Here is a 19734-nt window from a genome sequence, read left to right as displayed (position 1 = left end):
CTGAATGCATCAGTACAAACTGATACAACTACAGACCAGTCCTCTCGTTTGTTGGTGGGTGACCTCCAATTCCTTGTCAGTAGAATGAGGACAATAATAGCCTGTTCCTCTCAGGGTTATTGTGAGGATTAAAAGCATCTGCATGTCAAAGTGATATCACTTTCTTGGCATCCCTCACATTCTCTTCCTAACCTCTAACACAAGTCCAGGAGGACCTGTGGCAAAGTAGGGACAGCTGGTCCCCATAGAAGTTGCTATGGGAACCCCAGCCACTTGGGCAGCATCTGGGGGTGGGGGGTTGGGGGTGGCGTTGCCTGCAGCTGCTGAGGGACTGGGTGCAATGACTCTGCCTTTTGGAGCAGAAAGGCCCAGCTATTCTCCTCCCCACAGGTCCTGTGCTCAGTCACTCAGTTGTATCTGACTCTTTGAGACCCAAGGACTGCCGCCCACCAGGATACTCTGTCCATGGAATTTTCCAGGTAAGAATACTGGAGTGGGTTGCCATTTCCTACTCCAGGGAATCTTCCCAACCCACAGATTGAACCCACGTCTCCTGCGTCTCCTGCATTGACAGGCAGGAGTGCCAATTTTACTTTACTACTGTGCCACCTGGGAAGCTCCCCACCCCCCACCCCTAGGTCCCAACTCAGTTCAACTCACAGAACTGCAAACAGAGCATCTGTGCAGCTTGGGGAGACAGGCGGAGGAGCGCACTTTGTACAGCTCTCCTCTTCCAGGCTCAGGGGAGGCTGTCAGGGAGAAAGAATATCCCTTAGCTCACAATTCTTAGACTGGAAATAAGCCTTCAGAAGCCATACAGGGGATCAATCTGACAGCAAACCTTCAGTGAGTCAGTTCTGGGAGCGCAGCACCAAACTGGGTAGACAGTGAGAGGGACAGAACATCAGAAAACAGGAGTAGAAGGACGTCAGTGAAAATAAAAATAGAAATCAAAATCAACAGCCACAGTGATCATTTGTGGAGCACTCACCACGTACTAGCTGCTCTGCAAAGATTTTTCCATGCATCTCTGTAGCCCATACTGTCAACTCTACCTGGAGGCATTCCTGGGTCCTTGTATCTCCGATAGGCTGAGCTCAGAGAAGTTACAGCTCATGCCTGAGTAGTCCCCAGCCCGGAAAGATCTGACCTAGTGCCATCTGACCATCATACAGACCAATTCATTTCTTCACTCACTCCCGGGAGTTGGTTGAGTATTCGTGGGTTTTGGGATCTGTACTGGATATGCATGGAGTCCCATGGGAGCAGCTCACCTGTACAGAGGTGACGCTGATAGTGGTCAGGGCGAGAGAAAGCAGTAGCACATGACACCAGCAATGCCTTGAACATCAGGGTGGAGTGGGGAGACACTGGCTGAACTGGGTCTTGAAAGATGGCTGAGTGATAATTTAGCAAGGAAAGAGTGGAGGCGGAGGAGGGGGTTTCATGTGGTGAGCAGGCGCGGGTGGCTTCTCTCTGGAGTTCCCCTGCTGGAGAGCTGAGTGCCTGGGGCTCCAAGCTGGGGGCTGAAACCAGATTGCAAGGGGCCTTATATGGGATGCCAAATGATGTGAATTACATCTGGTAGGAAAGGGGAGGCCTCCGAAGGGTTTTACACCAGGAGTGATGTGGGCAGACTCGCCCGATACCCAGGCCATCCCTGCTCTTGTGTGCGTACGTGTGTGCTAAGTTGCTTCAGTCGTGTCCGACTCTTCAACCCCATGGATTGTATAGCCTGCCAGGCTCCTTTGTTCCATGGGATTCTCCAGGCAAGAATACTGGACTGGGTTGCTATTACCTCCTCCAGGGGATTTTCCCGACCCAGGGATTGAACCAGCGTCATTTATGTCTCCTGCATTAGCAGACAAGTTGTTTACCACTAGTACCACCTGAGAAACCTGCTCTTGTGTGTAGGATAGACAAAAGGCTGGACAAGAATACAGCAGAGATCCAGCCAGAATGGATGGGGTTAAAGGGACTGGGACTGTGGTGGGTGGGGGGCTGCAGGGGACACTTAGAGACATTTCAGAGATGGAATCAGTAGACTCATTGGCAGGAGGCTAAGGACACAATTGTGTTTCTTACCAGAAATCAGGTGTGTCACTGTAGTGATTGCATGTGCAGGTGTGTGTCTATCGACATTTATGTTAGGTGCATGCACGCCTGCGTGTGAGAACGCGGTCTGGAGGCCTTTGGGGGCCATGTATGCTCCTGTGTAGATAAGCAGCTGTGTGTGCTCAGGCACATCAACATGACTGTGTCTGTGTGTCGGTGCCTGTGTGTCTGTCTGCTGCGAGCCCCTCCCTGGCCCCTTGTTGTGCTCCTGGCTAAGGGCAGGTTTCTGTGTGCCAGGCACCTCCAGGGACTTAAGCTGCTTTAGAGGCTCCCACTGCTAACGCAAGCTGCATCTTCCATCCATTTGATGCTGCAACAGGAACCCTGAGGCAGTTCTTCAAAGGGAATGACTGGGGATGGACCGAAAGAAAGTAAACATCAGGATTAAAACTGTGAACTCACCACGCCCGGGTGCAGCAAACTTCCCCACCGACTGGCTTTGATTTGACAACTGCATTTTCCCCAGGCCAGGATCCCAGGCTGAGAGGGTTCTGGGAAGGGCTTGTGGAAGGGGGCAGGGACTCAACAGCTCTGGGAAACAGGCAGTCAGTAGACCTGACCCCAGGGGCATGGATAGGCGGAGGGCCCCCATCCTTTCGTCCCTCCCTCCCTCTTTCTCCTCTTTCTCCTCTTCTCTTCTTCCTCCTTCCTTCCCTAACCGCCATTTCCAGAGGCCTCTGAGGCTTCAAACTGACTCCCGTCTGTGTACTATTAATAACTCTGATGCTTAGTGATGATGTGATCATGGGCACGGAGGCCTCTGTTTTACAAGACAGCTACTCTTCCCTCACGGGGTTGTTTGGATGAGGTCAGCCCAGCTGCGTCTGCACAGCGCGGTGCCAGGACCATCAGAGGAAGTAGCCGACAGCAGCCGTCACAACTACCATTATTGTTGTACAGGGATCGATAAGGCATCTCCCACCTCATACAACTTCCTCCACATTGATCGTTTACAAAAGGCAGGATGCTCGGAGGGGCTCAGAAGGGCCCACTGTTCCTAGAAAAGGGGTGGGATCCCAGAGAGCTTCCTGGAAGAGACGATTTCTGAGTCTTACAGGAGGACAGTTGAATTTCACCAAGGGAGTCCAGTGTGAGGGCATCCGGGCCAAGAACAGAACTCCGCTGAGGTGTGAGAGGGGAGCCGCAAGGACCCTGCTGAGCCTCAGGCCTCGGGCCTGTGCGGGAAGCCTGCTTCAGGCCGCAGTGCCAGGCAAGTCCTATGACCGCGCAGCACTCCTGGAAGAATTCAATCAAACCAGAGGCACTGGCGCTGAAGAGTCTCAGAAAATCTTTCTAGGCCAAAAGATCTTCTCTACCCAGGTGGCAGGCTGCCCGGGGAGATGCTCCTTCAGTGAGGGAGCTGCTGGGAGGGTTGTGGCAAGCACAGTGGTCAGCCCCTTCAGGAGAACCTCAGGTGCCCAGGGAAGCCCTGCCCAAGATCCTTCCCTTCCCCCACAGCCCACATCTGGGGACTGATGGAGTATAACCATCTGGCCATTGCAGCCCAAGTCAGGACAATGCTGAGGGGTGGAGAGAAGCTCCAGGGCTTCTCTGAGGAGTCAGCTGAGGCTGTCATGGGCTGAACTCTGTCCAGAGAAGGCACTGAGCCCAGGTGGGTACTGGAGAAGGAGATAAGAAAAATAAACCAGGGGCCAGAATGTCATGGGGCAAGATATGACCCCTTCAATGGACAAGACTCCATCTTCTTCATCCCCAGATCTCTGGCCCTTAGCAAAGTAAGTGCCCTGCATTTGCCCAGCAGAAAGCAAGAGACTAGAACTTTCTGAAAGTAAACTCTGTGAGAGGAGGATCTGTAGGTGCTCATTAGAGTGAGATGAATGAAGTTCGAAAGGCCGTGTAAATGATAATAGCTCCATTTCTCAAACCTCCAGCAGGAGTCAGGCACATTTACATATTAGCAGCTCATTTAATACAGTTTAGTAGCTTCGATCTGCTGATTTGCTGATGAGACTAGTTTAACCTGCCCAAGGTCTCTAAGTGGAATTCACAACCAGCTCTGCCTAACTCCCTCTGTGTGCTTTCCCCCTAAGCCACGCTGCTTGTCATTAGGGGAGCCAGAGAGAGTAGCTGTCCAAGGTCTTCTGTAGGCAGGAAGCCCACACTCTCCCTTCCAGGTGAGGGAGCACAGACACAGGATCAGAGGGGCTCTGAGTAAACAGATGGGGGTTAAGGGGAAAATGACGGCACTATTGCCCTTATCCTGCCCATAACCTCCCTCATGCTCTGTAGCACCTCCTTCCTCCATTCCTTTCTTCCACAAACACTTACTGAGCACCTGCTGTGTGCCAGGCCCTGTGCTAGTACCAAAGTGAACACAATAGACACAAAAGTCCTGCCTTCACGCAGCTTAGGCTCAAGTGATGAACACAGGAGACAGCCATTAATCAAGTGACTCCATGACCAAGGATGGAGGGGTGGTGGAGATATTCCCACGCGCTTGCTCTTCCTGCAGCAGACGCTGCCCCCAGCGCGGGAGGAAGCCCAGCGTTGGTGCATTTGTTCTGTTCCCAGAGGCCTTGTGTTGCTGGGTGAGCCTGAGCTGCAGGCTGCTGTTGCCAAGCACCCAGAAGCCATCCTCCCCTTCCCCTTTTGTTTTGTGAAAACACATCTTTGGAGGAATTATGCTGTGTTGTCTGAAAAGAGGAGGGTATGGCGGGGGTGAGATGGAAGCAGCTGAATAGAAAACTGGGGAGCATCTCCCAACCAGAAAAGGGGCAGGTTTGGGAGACGGGGACTGTGCCCTGGGGGACCTTGGCTGGGAGTGGCCATCGGGGACCCTACTTGTCACACAGACTCCCGACTTTGACAAAGATGCAAATAGTCTCCTAAACACACACACACACACACACACGTGTGCACGCTTGGCAGAGACATCGTAGAGATAGACTTTACCTGTGGCTTCTGGGGTAGAACATAGACCAGAGGACCTAGCCTGACCAATGTGGATTCTCAAGGTCCCCTGAGACCTTTGCTTGAGAGTGGGTGGAGCCCCAGTGTCCAGTGGGATGGAATTTCCCAAACTGGAGATGACGTCCAGTTCCTCACCTGGTTCTCCTCACTTCCTGTTCAGACTCTTTTCCTGACAATTATATTTTGTCCAACCTTCCCTGTTGATCCTCCACCCATTCCCTAACTCCAGGGTTGACCTTAGTCCAGAATCCATGACTGCTTTTCCAGCATCTTCCCCCCCGCCCGTGTCTGAGTTGTGGCAACAGGGGTAACACTCTGGAAGCCCCGGGGGTATGAGAATAGCCCTACCCATTGGGAAGCTGTGAGGATTAAATGAGACAATCCATGGGCAGCAGTTCATGCAGTGCCTGGTCCATGGAAAGTGCCCAACAAACATGATCTCTTGTTATTAACAATCTCTCTAGGCAAAGGAAAGTGGTCACGCAGTCATAGAGGCATGGAAGGGTATGGCACATTCAAACAGTCTGACAACAAACAGTGGGTGCAGAGCTGGGCTCGCTAAGGTAGCTAAAGCAGGAAAGAGGCCTACTGTCTAGACCATGTACGTGACCACATGTGCCATGCTAAAGGGTTTGCTGTTTTTTTCCAGCAGGTCATGGGAAGTACCATTTTTTGATCATGCTCAGTCGCTGTGTCACATCTGTCTCTTCACAACCTCATGGACTGTAGCCCACCAGGCTCCTCTGTTCATGGGATTTCACAGGCAAGAATACTTGCCAATTCCTTCTCCAGGGCTCAAACCCGCAACTCTGGCTTTGGCAGACAGATTCTTTACCCCTGAGCCACCAGGGAAGCCCATTTTTTAGGCAGGAATGTATATTTTAGAGAGCATGCTAGGCCACAGTGTGGAGGATGGATCTGAGTGGGGAGAGACTCAAGAACTTGCTGCTCCATGCCATTGACCCTGGTTGATGAGGACAGCCTTTCAGTATCTGGGCAGGCAACATAAGGAGAAGGAGAGTCCAGCCCATTTTCCAACAACACCTCATTTTTAGTGAGTAAGCAAATTTAGAATCATGTTAATTGTTCTGTCAGGGAGGTGACACAGTAGGAAAGGGAGAAAAACCTGTAAAAAGATTACAAAATAGAAAATCCACTGATGTAGCCCTATAGGTGATAGTGATTCAGGGAAGTGTCAAAGTTTCTGAAATCCTGACACCTCCCCTCCCATCTCATGCTCCACCCACTGACCCAAGGAGGTCTATTCTTCAGCTTACGGTTTAATTAGGACTCTGTATTTCAAGCAGCAAAACAAAACACTGCTCAAACTGACTTCAACAGTCAAAGGAAGTTGTTGCCATGCATCACTGAAAAGCCTAGAAGTATGGATTTCCCAGGTAGCACTAGTGGTAAAGAACCCACTGCCAACGCAGGAGGCATAAGAAACATGGGTTCAATCCGTGGGTCGGGAAGATCCCCTGGAGAAGGAAATGGCAACACACTCCAGTATTCCTGCCTGGAGAATTCCATGGACAGTGGAACCTGGTGGGCTACAGTCCATAGGGTTGCAAAGAGTTGGACATAACTGAGCACCAGAAGCTAGTATGCACACTAGCTTCTGGTGAAGCTTGATCTAGTGGCTCAAACAATGTCATCTAAGACCTGGTCTCTATATGCCCTTCCACCTACAATTTAGGTTTCAAACTCAGGCCTCACTTAGGGAGCCTCCAGTAGCTCTAGGCTTTCCATCACAGTTTTAAATGGCTGTATTGGAGCCTGACTTCACATTCTACCCTACTCTTCCCAAGCCGGGGCAGGGGGGGGTCTTTCTTCTAGTAGAAGAATTCCTCTTTCCCCCAAGGCCTCCCTTCCCCCTATGTCTCCTTGCTTCCTGTTGGCCCTGAGGGTTTATACACCATCCCTAAATAAGCCAAGGTGAAGGCTGGCATAGACAGTTGTCTAAGGACCCCACCACCATCACCACAATCACTCAAACCACATGAAAGACAAAGGAGGCAGGGACTTCCCAAAGGAAACTCCGCAAGTAGTGGGGTAGGAGGACTTCCTTGGAGCTAAGACTCCAAGCTCCCAATGTAGGGGGCCTGGGTTCAATCCCTGGTCAGGGAACTAGATCTCACATACCAAAACTAAGAATCTGCATGCCAGAAGAGCCTGTGTGCCAAAACTAAGACTTGGCATAGCCAAAAATAAATAAGTGCTGTTTTTAAAAAAAGAAGTGGGGCATGGATGCAGGGCCAGTATGATTTCACCTCCTTTGTGTGTCCTCCTTCCTTTCCATGCCCCCTCCTCTCAGACTTGGGGTTCCCATCCTTTACGTATAGGGCCTCCCAGTGCTGTCCTAGGTCTTCTTTCTCTCGAGCTGTCTCTTCCGCCTTTCCTGACTAACCATTTATTGATGACCTCAATTCCCCATGACTAGTCTAGATGTCACTCCTGTGCCATGAGACTGTAGACCCAAATACCAATGGACCTGCCCGTTTGGAGGTGGCCCAGAACCCCAGAGTTGGGTCTGAATCCCAGCTCATTCTCACTCCCCTCAACCTGTTTCCTGTTTGTGTTCTTGATCTCCAGTGGCCTCAGCCTACAGTCATTGAAGCAGGATTTCAGTTCCCAGCCAGAGATTGAAATCAGGCCACGTCAGTGAGAGCACTGAATCCTAACCACTAGACCACAAGGGAACAGTGACCAGTGACAAGGCCCTGGCCCTTCAGCTTTGTAGAAATGAATTCCCACAAAGATGAAAAGTAGTGAAACAAATAGTGCTTATTAAGAGGGGAAAGGGTACATGTGTATAGACACATGTGTGAGCTCAGAGAGTCTTGTCCTCAGGGTAGTTTGAATCACTTTTATGGGGCATTTATTCTGGTTTTCTTTGACCAATCATCTTGCTTTGCCTGGTTCTGAGTCTGTACCTCGTCTATCTCAGGGTCCTCCCATGTGTGTGCATGTATCTCTTAGCCAAGATGGATTCCAGCAGAGAGGCCTATGGGTAAGTTGACATCACTAATTATGAGGTGACGCCTCCTCCCTTTTGACCACCAACGAACCTTTCAGAGGACATGTATTCAGGAAGGTCTCCTTGATCTCGAGAATAAGAAATATGTGGTCTCTTACCTGGATCGGGCCTAGCTTCTCCTCCTCTTCATCTTGGAGTATCTGTCCACAGGGGCAAACTCCGGCTACTCAGCCTGGGGTCCAGCTATCTCCTGCCTCATTCTCACCCTCATCACTGAGCTGGATCATCCCTGACTCCTTCCCTCCCTCATGGCCCAAATTTCATCAAGCCCCAGGCCATAAATCTCTCTAGATTCCATCTCCCTGTTTTGTAGCTCTACTGCCCTGCTCATTGTTAGGTATTCAGGAAGTCCTAGGTGACCACTGGTCTCTATTTTAGCCAAGGTGCCATCCCCCAGGCAGAAGACCTGCTCACTGCTCCTTTCATCCCCTTTGTGAATGAAAAATATTGTCTGCCATATCAGCAAACAAAGGATCTGCAGCCACCAAGGCATCACATTACAGCTGTCCTGATGGTACACAATGAGGAGACCCAGGATAAAAAAGCACAGGATACTGGCCCCAGAGAGCTGAGGTGCATATCAAAGGAATGATGTCAGTAAGCCCAGACTCTTGCATCTTCCCATACATAGAAAAGCACTAAATCCCTTAACTTGACATATCTGGTTTTCCTTAATTAACAGTAAATTTTTGATGTTGCAACTATCTGGTGCCTGTTGCAAAAACTCCTATGTATCCTGACTCCCCTCTTGCCTCTTTGAAGCAGTTTTTCCAAGTTATCTGAGATGCTCAGACATTATCTGAGGGGCTTAAGCCCTGCATTTTGTCTACTGAATAAAACATAGCTCTCTGGTGGCAAAGGCTGGGGCTGAGGGGAGGGAGAGGGATAGACTGAGAGTCTGGGATTGGTATGCAAACTATTACATTTAAAATGGATAAAAAATAAGCTCCTACTGTATAGCACAGGGAACTATATTCAACATTCTGTGGTAAACCTTAATGAAAAAGAATATAAAAAAAGAATGTACATGCATATGTATAACTGTATAGCAGAGATTGGCATAATATTATAAATCAACTATATTGCAGTAAAAACAAATAAGATTGACAAAAACAAAACAGAAAAAAAAACCCAAACAAACCAAAAACCTCATAACTCTCAACTCTTAGATTGTACTTTTTTTTTTTCAGTTGACACCTGTGGCTTTGTCCTGAGGTCAGAGTCTATGTCGTGGTCACTGCTGTACCGATCAGAGCCCAGGACAGTGCCAGGTGCTTAAAGACTTCTACCAAAATGTGTGGATAGAACAAATAAATGGATGAATGATCAAAAAAAGTAAGGGAATTCTTCTTGGGAAAAAGAGGCAACCTCCCCGAAGGCCTGGGGAACAGGAGGTGACTCTGACCAACCACTGGAGAAGGGAATGGCAAACCACTTCAGTATTCTTGCCTTGAGAACCCCATGTACACTGTGAAAAGGCAAAAAGACAGGACACTGAAGGATGATAGCCCAATACGCTATGGGAGAAGAGTGGAGAAATAGCTCCAGAAAGTATGAAGAGACGGAGCCAAAGTGAAAAAAACACCCAGCTGTGGATGTGATTGGTGATGGAAGTAAAGTCCAATGCTGTAAAGAGCAATATTGCACAGGAAACTGGAATGTTAGGTCCATGAATCAAGGTAAACTGGAAGTGGTCAATCAAGATGACAAGAATGAACAACAACATTTTAGGAATCAGTGAATTAAAATGGACTGGAATGGGCAGATTTAATTCAGGTGACCATTATATCTACCACTGTGGGCAAGAATCCCTTAGAAGTAATGGAGTAGCCCTCATAGTCAACAAAAGAGTCTGAAATGCAGTACTTGGGTGCAATCTCAAAAATGACAGAATGATCTCTGTTTGTTTCCAAGGCAAACCATTCAATATCACAGTAATCCCAGTCTATGTCCCAACCACTAATGCCAAAAAACCTGAAGTTGAACAGTTCTATGAAGACCTACAAGACCTTGTAGAACTAACATCCAAAAAATACATCCTTTTCATCATAGGAGACTGGAATGCAAAAGTAGGAAGTCAAGAGATACCTAGAGTAACAGGCAAGTTTGGCCTTGGAGTACAAAATGAAGCAGGGCAAAGGCTAACAGAGTTTTGCCAAGAGAATGCACTGGTCATAGCAAACACCCTCTTCCAACAACACAAGAGAAGACTCTACACATGGACATCACCAGATGGCCAACACCGAAATCAGATTGATTATATTCTTTGCAGCCAAAGATGGAGAAGCTCTATACAGTCAGCAAAAACAAGACTGGGAGCTGGCTGTGGCTCAGATCATGAACTCCTTACTGCTAAATTCAGACTTAAATTGAAGAAAGTAGGGAAAACCGCTAGACCACTCAGCTATGACCTAAATCAAAACCCTTATGATTATACAGTGGAAGTGACAAATAGATTCAAGAGATTAGATTTGATAGAGTGCCTGAAGAACTATGGACAGAGGTTCATGACATTGTACAGGAGGCAGTGATCAAGACCATCTCCCAGAAAAAGAAATACAAAAAGGCAAAATGGTTGTCTGAGAAGGCCTTACTAATAGCTGAGAAAAGAAGGAAGTGAAAGGCAAAGGAGAAAAGGAAAGATATACCCATCTGAATGCAGAGTCCAAAGAATAGCAAGGAGAGATAAGAAAGCCTAAGCGATCAATGCAAAGAAATAGAGGAAAACAATAGAGTGGGAAAGACTAGAGACATCTTAAAAAAAATTAGAGATACCAAGGGAATATTTCATGCAAAGATGGGCACACCAAAGGACAGAAATGGTATGGACCTAACAGAGGTAGAAGATATTAAGAAGAGGTGGCAAGAATATACAGAAGAATTGTACAAAAAGATCTTCATGAGCCAGATAACCACAATGGTGTGATCACTCACCCAGAGCCAGACATCCTGGAACGCAAAGTCAAGTGGGTCTTAGGAAGCATCATTATGAACAAAGCTAGTGGAAGTGATGGAATTCCAGCTGAGCTATTTCAAATCCTAAAAGATTATGCTTTGAAAGTTCTGCACTCAATATGCCAGCAAATTTGGAAAACTCATCAGTGGCCACAGGACTGGAAAAGGTCAGTTTTCATTCCAATCCCAAAGGAAGGCAATGCTAAATAATGTTCAAACTACTGCACAATTGCACTCATCTCACACGCTAACAAAGTAGTGCTCAAAATTCTCCAACTGAGGCTTCAACAGTACGTAAACTGAGAAGTTCCAGATGTTCAAGCTGGCTTTAGAAAAGGCAGAGGAACCAGAGATCAAATTGCCAACATCCGCTGGATCATCAAAAAAGCAAGATAGTTCCAGAAAAACCTACTTCTGCTCTATTGACTATGCCAAGGCCTTTGACTGTATGGATCACAACAAACTGGAGAATTCTTAAAGAGATGGGAATACCAGACTGCCTTACCTGCCTCCTGAGAAATCTGTATGCAGGTCAAGAAGCAACAGTAAGAATCCGACACAGAACAATGGACAGGTTCCAAATTGGGAAAGGAGTTCGTCAAGGCTGGATATTGTCACCCTGTTTATTTAACTTATATGAAGTGTACATCATGTGAAATGCTGGGCTGGATGAAGCACAACCTGGAATCAAGACTGCCGGGAGAAATATCAATAACCTCAGATATGCAGATGACACCACCCTTATGGCAGAAAGTGAAGAGGAACTAAAGAGCCTCTTGATGAAAGTGAAAGAGGAAAGTGAAAAATCTGGCTTAAAACTCAGCATTCAAAAAATGAAGATCATGGCATCCTGTCCCATCACCTCATGGCAAATAGATGGGGAAACAATGGAAACAGTGACAGACTTTATTTTCTTGGACTCCAAAATCACTGCAGATGTTGACTGCAGCCATGAAATTAAAAGATGCTTGCTCCTTGGAAGAAAAGCTATGACCAACATAGATAGCATATTAAAAAACAGAGATGTTACTTTGCCATCAAAGTTCGATGTAGCCAAAGCTATGGTTTTCCCAGTAGTCATGTATGGATGTGAAAGTTGGATCATAGAGAAAGCTGAGCACTGAAGAATTGATGCTTTTGAACTGTGATGTTGGAGAAGACTCTTGAGAGTCCCTTGGATGGCAAGGAGATCCAACCAGTTTATCCTAAAGGAGATCAGTCCAGAATATTCATTGGAAGGACTGATGCTGAAGCTGAAGCTCCAATACTTTGGCCACCTGATGAGAAGAACTGACTCATTGGAAAAGACCCTGACACTGACAAAGACTGAAGGCAAGAGGAGATGGAGATGACAGAGGATGAGAAGGTTGGATGGCATCACCAATTTGATAGACATGAGTTTGAGCCATTTCCAGGAGTTTGTGATGAACAGCAAAGCCTGGCATGCTTCAGTCCACAGGGTCGCAAAGAGTCAGACATGACTGAACAACTGAACTGAACTGAACTGACCGACCGTGTGTGGGGCCTCCAGCAATTGAAACCTACCTCACACACGTTTAACACTAAGAGGGCTGCCCCCCATGGGCAGGACACTACAGAGGCACTTCTGATGGGAGGTGGCCACCTGAGCAGAGGATTCCTAAAGACCCTTCCAGTCTCCATATTCTGGGATTCCAAGAGTTCAGCTTTTCCTTTCAGCTCAGTACAGTTAGCCCCAGGTACCACCTGGAGCAGCTGTAAGTTGGACTGCTCCATTTCTTGCTTGAATTCATCAGAAAACTAGCACATTGACAGAGGGGCCCTGGGAACAAAGTGGGCTTGTTTTTGCCCCACCTTGGTCACACACGGGGTGTGGAGAGGTAGGCTAAAGACCCCTCAGATTTCAGTTACTGCAGCAACAAATAAGTTGCATCAGGGAGAAAGCAAAATGTGCCTGCTTGGCTCTAAAGACTCACAATGTTTATGAACCTTCTGTGACTTGGCAGAGACGGCAAGCTGGTGGCAAACACACAAATGTGGAAATATTAATAGATGTGTGGCTTCGTGACTTGGTTTTCTCTACGAGGTTGCTGTTTTTATAGGCAAAGACTTGCTCTTACCTCTCCTGTTAAACAAGGCCTCCTTCAGCCTTTGACAGGCTTGGAAAGAAAGACAAGGAAGGAGAAGAAAATTTGGTTTTGTTGTGTTCTTGCCTGGGGTGATCCCTGGGTATTCCTAAATATGATCTCATTTAAGCCTCATCATAACCCCCCAAACAAGCATTCTCATCATTCCGATTTTACAGATGAAGAGACAGAGGCCCAAAGAAATCTCCTGACTTGCCCAGAGGTTGAATGATTAGGAAGTGGCAACACTGGCCATGCATGCAGGCACGTGTGCGTGCTCAGTTGTGTCTGAGTCTTTTGCAACCCCATGGACTGTAGCCCTCCAGGCTTCTCTGTCCATGGGATTTCCCAGGCAAGAATCCTGGAGTGGGCTGCCGTTTCCTCCTCTAGAGGACCTTTTCTTCCCACCCCAGGGAACAAACCTGCGGCCCCTTCATTCACAGGTGGATTCTTTACCACTGAGCCACCGAACAACACTGAGAGCTGAATGCAAATTTGTTTTCCCCACAGCTCTAGAGGCACCAGGTTGACAACACAATCCTGTTTAGATCTGAGGGCCTTGGTAACCCATGTCCTGGGGATTTAATCATACTTCTTTTGGCTCTGCCCCTCAAGGAGAAGCCTGAGCAGCAAATCTTAAGGAACAGCCCAGTGCTTCCTGTTTGCAAGAAAATAATACAAATATATCATAATACATTCTCTGCCAAATTTCTCCCTATGTGGCCCACCTTTTATTGTGCTGGTTGAACTCTTTTTTTTTTTTTTAATACAAAGAGGTGCCAAGAAGCAAACCAAAAATGAGTTAAAATCTCCTTGGTCAAATCAGCTTTTCTTGACATTAAAAAAATCATTAAATATACTTATTTCATCATTTTATATTATATACATGTATCAAATCATTATGTTATACACCTAAAATGAATACAATGCTATATCAATTATATCTCAATAAAATTAGAAAAAAATCTAAATTTAGAAAATGCAAGCAATAGGAAATTTTAAAAATTAAATGCTCTTCCCCTGTATTCCTCTCCCAAAGGCAATATTTCTAACATTTTCTTGGGATTCCTTCCAGTAAAAAAGAACATATGTAATCTGATACGTATGACTCAATTTTGTTTTTTACACAAATGGAGTCCCCTGATACTCCTGCAGCTTATTCTTTTTTTTTTTTTTTTATTGTTTTTGACCCAGTAACCCATCTGAGAGAATCTTTCCATTTCAGCACAAAGCCATCCACCTTTCTTTTCCTGAACATGTAGGGTTCATATTCTTTGCTCATTGGCAAATCTGATTTGGGATCTTTTTCTTATCAGACTCTTTATAAATTAGTCAGTTCTTGGTCAACTTTATATGTTCCAAATATGTTTCCCTTGTTTTTTACTGTTTAATTTCAAATCCATGGAGGTCTTTCTTGTTTCTAGAGGTACTTCGAACGATTGCCTCACAGGGACTGTGGGCATGGCGGAGGGGAGCTGTATTGCTTTTCTATTGCTGCTGCAACTAATCTCCACAGATTTAGTGGCTTAAAACAAATCAAATGTAGTGACTTACAGTTCAGGAGTCTGGACGTCTAAATAAGGTCACAGGGGCTGTGTTCCTCCTTGAGGCTGGGATAGAGGTGCAGGGTGTGGGGAGAATCCACTCCCTCACCTTTTCCAACTTTCAGAGATCACCTTGCTTATGGTCCTTTCCTCCACCTTTGAACCCAGCAACGTAGCATCTTCTTTCCTCTCAGGCCTCTGTTCCCATCCTTTCGTCTTTTCTCTCTCTCTGAGATGCTTATTGCCTCTTTATAAGGATCCTTGTCATTGCATTGGGCCATCCAGATAATCCAGAGTAATCTCTCCATCTCAAAACCATTAATTTAATCACATATTCACAAATTCCAGGCATTAGGACAGGGAATCTTTGGGGTTGGGACAGGAGGAATTATTCAGAGAAAGGGAAGAGGGAGGAAGAAGCAATAGTATTGCTCCAAAGCAAAAGCATAGCTCTCCCTCCATCTCCAGAACTCGGGAACGCTCTACACTAGGTGTGACCTAAGCCTCATCACAGACCTCTTCTTGCAACCCTACCAAAACGGACACATCCTTACTCTTCAAGGCCTGTCACATCACCATGTCTGTTTCCTATTTGCCTCCCTGCCATAGGGCACAGGAACAGGTTATGGAAATCAGACACCTGTGCTAGGAAATTAACTCCCCCAGCTGAGTCTTCCCCCCCTCACCAGGTTATAAGCTCCTGGAAGCCAAGGGCCAAAGCCCAGGCTTTTGTTCAGGGACTTCCCTGGTGGTCCAGTGGCTAAAACTCCATTCTCCCAGTACAGGGAGCCTGGGGTTCCATCCCTGGTCAGGGAACTAGATCCCACATGCTGCAACCAAGAGTCCACATGCTGCAACCAGAGCAACTAAAGATCCCATGTGCTGCAACTGAGACCTGGTACAGCCAAATAAATAAGTAAATTTTTTTTTTAATGTTCATTTTTAGGCTGTTGTTGCAGCCCAGCACCTTGAATGTGATTGGAAAGAAAAGGAAGGAAAAAAGGAAGCGGTATGGGGGACATTGGGGGTGAGGGTGGGGGCAGCTGCTTCTCCCAGGCCCAGCAGCTCTCCCTGCTAAGTCCAGGGACAACGCACTCTCTCCCTCCTCACCTGGGTTCCCCCTCCCCTGGGGCCCAGCTTGACTCCACTAGCCCCTTGGGTGACTGGGTATTCTAAGAGGATAGGGCCCGTAGGCAAGTCCTGGAGCCACCTGCGGGCAAAGACTTTGCAGGAAGATCGTGCCCTATTTTCTACTTAGGCAAATGATGGAAACATGAGAGCAATAAAAACATTTACCATGCAGTTGAAGCTCTTTGGGGGTTCTGCTGGGAGCAGGATGAGGGGAGCAAAGGGCAGTTTCTAAGGTGGGGAGGAAGTTCCGCTATTATGTCTTGTTCGGGTACTTCATCTCAGAGGCAGGGGAGTTGACAGGATGACTTCTCAACATTTCTTCCAGCCTGACATGGTCATGACCTCCACATCCCCACCCCTGCAAAGCTGCCTCAGGCCTCTTATTCTGAAACCTCCAGCCTTGAGACTCCTTGGGCAGATGGCCATGGAATTTTTTCCCTCCTGATTGTAAAAATAGCACATACCTCTTAAAATGACAAACTCAGAAAAACACAAATAAGCAGGAAAATATGATAGCCATAATCCAGATATTCAGCAGGAACCATGGTTTCCATTTAAGCCTATTTCCTTTTGTGGATTTGTAAGTCCTATGAAAGGCTTCTTTCTGGGGCTTCTGGGAGTTCAGTTCAGTTCAGTCACTCAGTTCAGTTCAGTTCAGTTACTCAGTCATGTCCAAATATTTGCGACCCCATTGATGGCAGCATACCAGGCCTCCCTGTCCATCACCAACTCCCGGAGTTTACTCAAACTCATGTCCATTGAGTCAGTGATACCATCCAACCATCTCATCCTCCGTCACCCCCTTCTCCAACCTTCAATCTTTCCCAGCATCAGAGTCTTTTCAAATAAGTCAGTTCTTCCCATCAGGTGGCCAAAGTATTGGAGTTACAGCTTCAGCATCAGTCCTTCCAATGAATATTCAGGACTGATTTCCTTTAGGATGGACTGGTTGGATCTCCTTGCAGTCCAAGGGACTCTCAAGAGTCTTCTCCAACACCACAGTTCAAAGGCATCAATTCTTCAGTGCTCAGCTTTCTTTATGATCCAAATCTCACATCCATACATGACTACTGGAAAGACCATAGCTTTGACTAGACAGACCTTTGTTGGCAAAGTAATGTCTCTACTTCTTAATATGCTGTCTAGGTTGGTCATAACTTTCCTGCCAAGGAGTAAGCATCTTTTAATTTCATGGTTGCAATCACCATCTGCAGTGATTTTGGAGCCCCCCAAAATAAAGTCTATCACTGTTTCCACTGTTTCTCCATCTATTTGCCATGAAGTGATGGGACCAGATGCCATGATCTTAGTTTTCTGAATGTTGAGTTTTAAGCCAACTTTTTCACTCTCTTCTTTCACTTTTATCAAGAGGCTCTTTAGTTCTTCTTCACTTTCTGCCATAAGGGTGGTGTCATCTGCATATCTGAGGTTATTGATATTTCTCCCAGCAATCTTGATTCCAGATTGTGCTTCCTCCAGCCCAGCGTTTCTCATGATGTACTCTGCATCTAAGTTAAATAAGCACAGTGACAATATACAGCCTTGACATACTCCTTTTCCTATTTGGAACGAGTCTGTTGTTCCATGTCCAATTCTAACTGTTGTTTCCTGACCTGCATACAGGTTTCTTAAGAGGCAGGTCAGGTGATCTGGTATGCCCATCTCTTTCAGAATTTTCCACAGTTTATTGTGATCCACACAGTCAAAGGCTTTGGCATAGTCAATAAAAGCAGAGTAAATGTTTTTCTGGAACTCTCTTGGTTTTTCTATGATCCAACGGATGTTGGCAATTTGATCTCTGGTTCCTCTGCCTTTTCTAAATCCAGTTTGAATATCTGAAAGTTCACGGTTCACGTATTGTTGAAGCCTTGCTTGGAAAATTTTGAGCATTACTTTATGAGTGTGAGATGAGTGCAACTGTGTGGTAGCTTGAGCATTCTTTGGCATTGCCTTTTTTTGGGATTGGAATGAAAACTGACCTTTTCCAGTCCTGTAGCCACTGCAGAGTTTTCCAAATTTTCTGGCATATCAAGTGCAGCATCATCTTTTAGGATTTGAAATAGCTCAACTGGAATTCCACCACCTCCACTAGCTTTGTTCATAGTGATGCTTCCTAAGGCCCACTTGACTTTGCATTCCAGGATGTCTGGCTCTAGGTGAGTGATCACACCATGGTGATTATGCAGAAGACCTGTGAGGAGATACCCAACGTGTCTTCTGGGAAGAGAGTGTCAATAGATCAACTGGCTACCTCTGTGTGCCCCCAGTGACACGTGCTGCTTTCGTCCCACCCCCCACCACGCGGGATGGGCTTGGACAACCTTCCTCTGAGGTGCCCCTGGGCCCTTAGGGAAGATTTCAGCTCCATACTGAATGAGAACAGATCTGGGGTTCTATTTGGCAGGGATGGGAGGGAAGGTGGAGTCGGCTATTGCATGAACCTCCCCGAGGTCTCCTACTTGGAGAGGAGAACTCTTGTCCCCTTTCCTCTCTTCCTGTTGCCCCTCTGACTCTTCACTTCTTTCTGCTCTGAAATCCAGCTTATCCCCTTCTGGAAACAACCTCTCTTCATCAAATGAGGAATTCTTAAAACTACTCCTATGCCTCCCACATTCCCAGCCTCTGGCTTCAAATGACCATGTCTTTTTCTAAGCTGCCAGCTGTTACTGCTCCAGAGAGGAAAAGCTGATTTTCCTGGGAGGTAGTGTGCAGGGGTCAAAGGGGAGCCTTGTGTTCTGGGGTGCAAGTGTGGGAGGCAGGGAATGGGAGTGGTCTTCCATATAGCTGCTTCACCCAACAGTGCATCTAAGAAAGAACCTACCTCCCTGCACTAAGACTAATTTCTTCCAGGAAAAACCCCCACAACCATAGAATTAATATTTGACCCACATAAGAAATTAATATTCTTCCCATTACTGTACTCGTAACTCTATTTCCTGTGAGCAAACACCCTGACCTTATTAGCCCAAGAGAACATTTACCTTCTCTCTGTCAAGGTTAGATGACAAGATATCCTTCATTAACTTGACAAAAAAGCATATGGCTTTAATTGCTTGGAAGAGAAATAGGGGTGGGTGTGGGGCGATGGCGAGAGCAGGGTGAAGTCTCTTTTCACTCTATCACACACATTTTTAACAGACTTGAAATCATACAGTTTTGTATCCTGCTTTTTTTTTTTTTTTGCAATATGGTAAGCATTCTCCCACACTTTAAAACCCTTTCTAAACACCTTATCTTTTATAAGCCCCATTTTAAATGATGGTATAACATCCCACTGTAGAGCAGAGCACAGTCTGGAATTTTTAGGGGAAGAAAGTCAGTGTTTCAGGATTATTCTTGCTAAAGTAAATCCTTATAGGCCTAATAACTAGCTTAGGAACGGCTGGAGACTTGCCAAAGAAATTGCTAATAGGGAACAGCCTTTTTAGATTGAGAATGAGACTCTAAGTTATCAAATGTTGTGCCGAAGTGTTGATGCCAGCCCTGCTGTAACCACACAAGTTGGGTCAAGAAACATATCATAGGAGGAGCCAAGGTAGAAGTATTAATCAGATACAAAAGACACATTACCTGCATGATTGACAGCAGCCACCAATCTGTCCCCAGGGAGCAGAACTGGAGACACTTCATCCTGGACACAGGCAGACAGTTGTGTTACTGGATAGGAGTGGACAGGCCTGGAGCCAGCAAATTTCTTACTTTGAACTCTGACCACCTCTGAGACTGTGTAGCCCTTGGTTCTCAACCCTGACCGCATTAAGGGAAAAAACAAAGAAAATCCCCAGGACTTATCACATTTTGATCAAAGAAAAAAAATTGATCTTTTTGCTCTGGAGAATCCTAGAGAAAGACAATGCTCTCTGTTCATTTTGTTCTTTCAGTTTCATTATGCAAGAAAGCATTTCTTGGAGGCAGG

General features: G+C 46.5%; 2 long non-coding RNA genes across 2 annotated transcripts; one reads left to right on the top strand and one right to left on the bottom strand.

Moving 5' to 3' along the window:
- Positions 1-221: 221 nt before the first annotated feature.
- On the top strand, positions 222-13099 carry LOC145514336 (uncharacterized). Its single transcript, XR_014060066.1, has 3 exons — positions 222-479; positions 7994-8056; positions 9274-13099. It is a non-coding gene; the product is annotated as an uncharacterized LOC145514336 (long non-coding RNA).
- LOC145514332 (uncharacterized) lies at positions 9639-19487 on the bottom strand. The gene is made up of 2 exons (XR_014060062.1): positions 18934-19487; positions 9639-11012 (listed from the first exon to the last, which is right to left on the bottom strand). It is a non-coding gene; the product is annotated as an uncharacterized LOC145514332 (long non-coding RNA).
- Positions 19488-19734: the final 247 nt, after the last annotated feature.

The sequence above is a fragment of the Giraffa tippelskirchi genome, chromosome 7, assembly GCF_054371585.1.
Source record: "Giraffa tippelskirchi isolate mGirTip1 chromosome 7, T2T-mGirTip1v1.2.pri, whole genome shotgun sequence".
Lineage (NCBI taxonomy): Eukaryota > Metazoa > Chordata > Mammalia > Artiodactyla > Giraffidae > Giraffa > Giraffa tippelskirchi.
The sequence above is the reverse complement of the archived record's forward strand: the minus strand, read 5'-3'. Positions and strand labels throughout refer to the sequence as shown.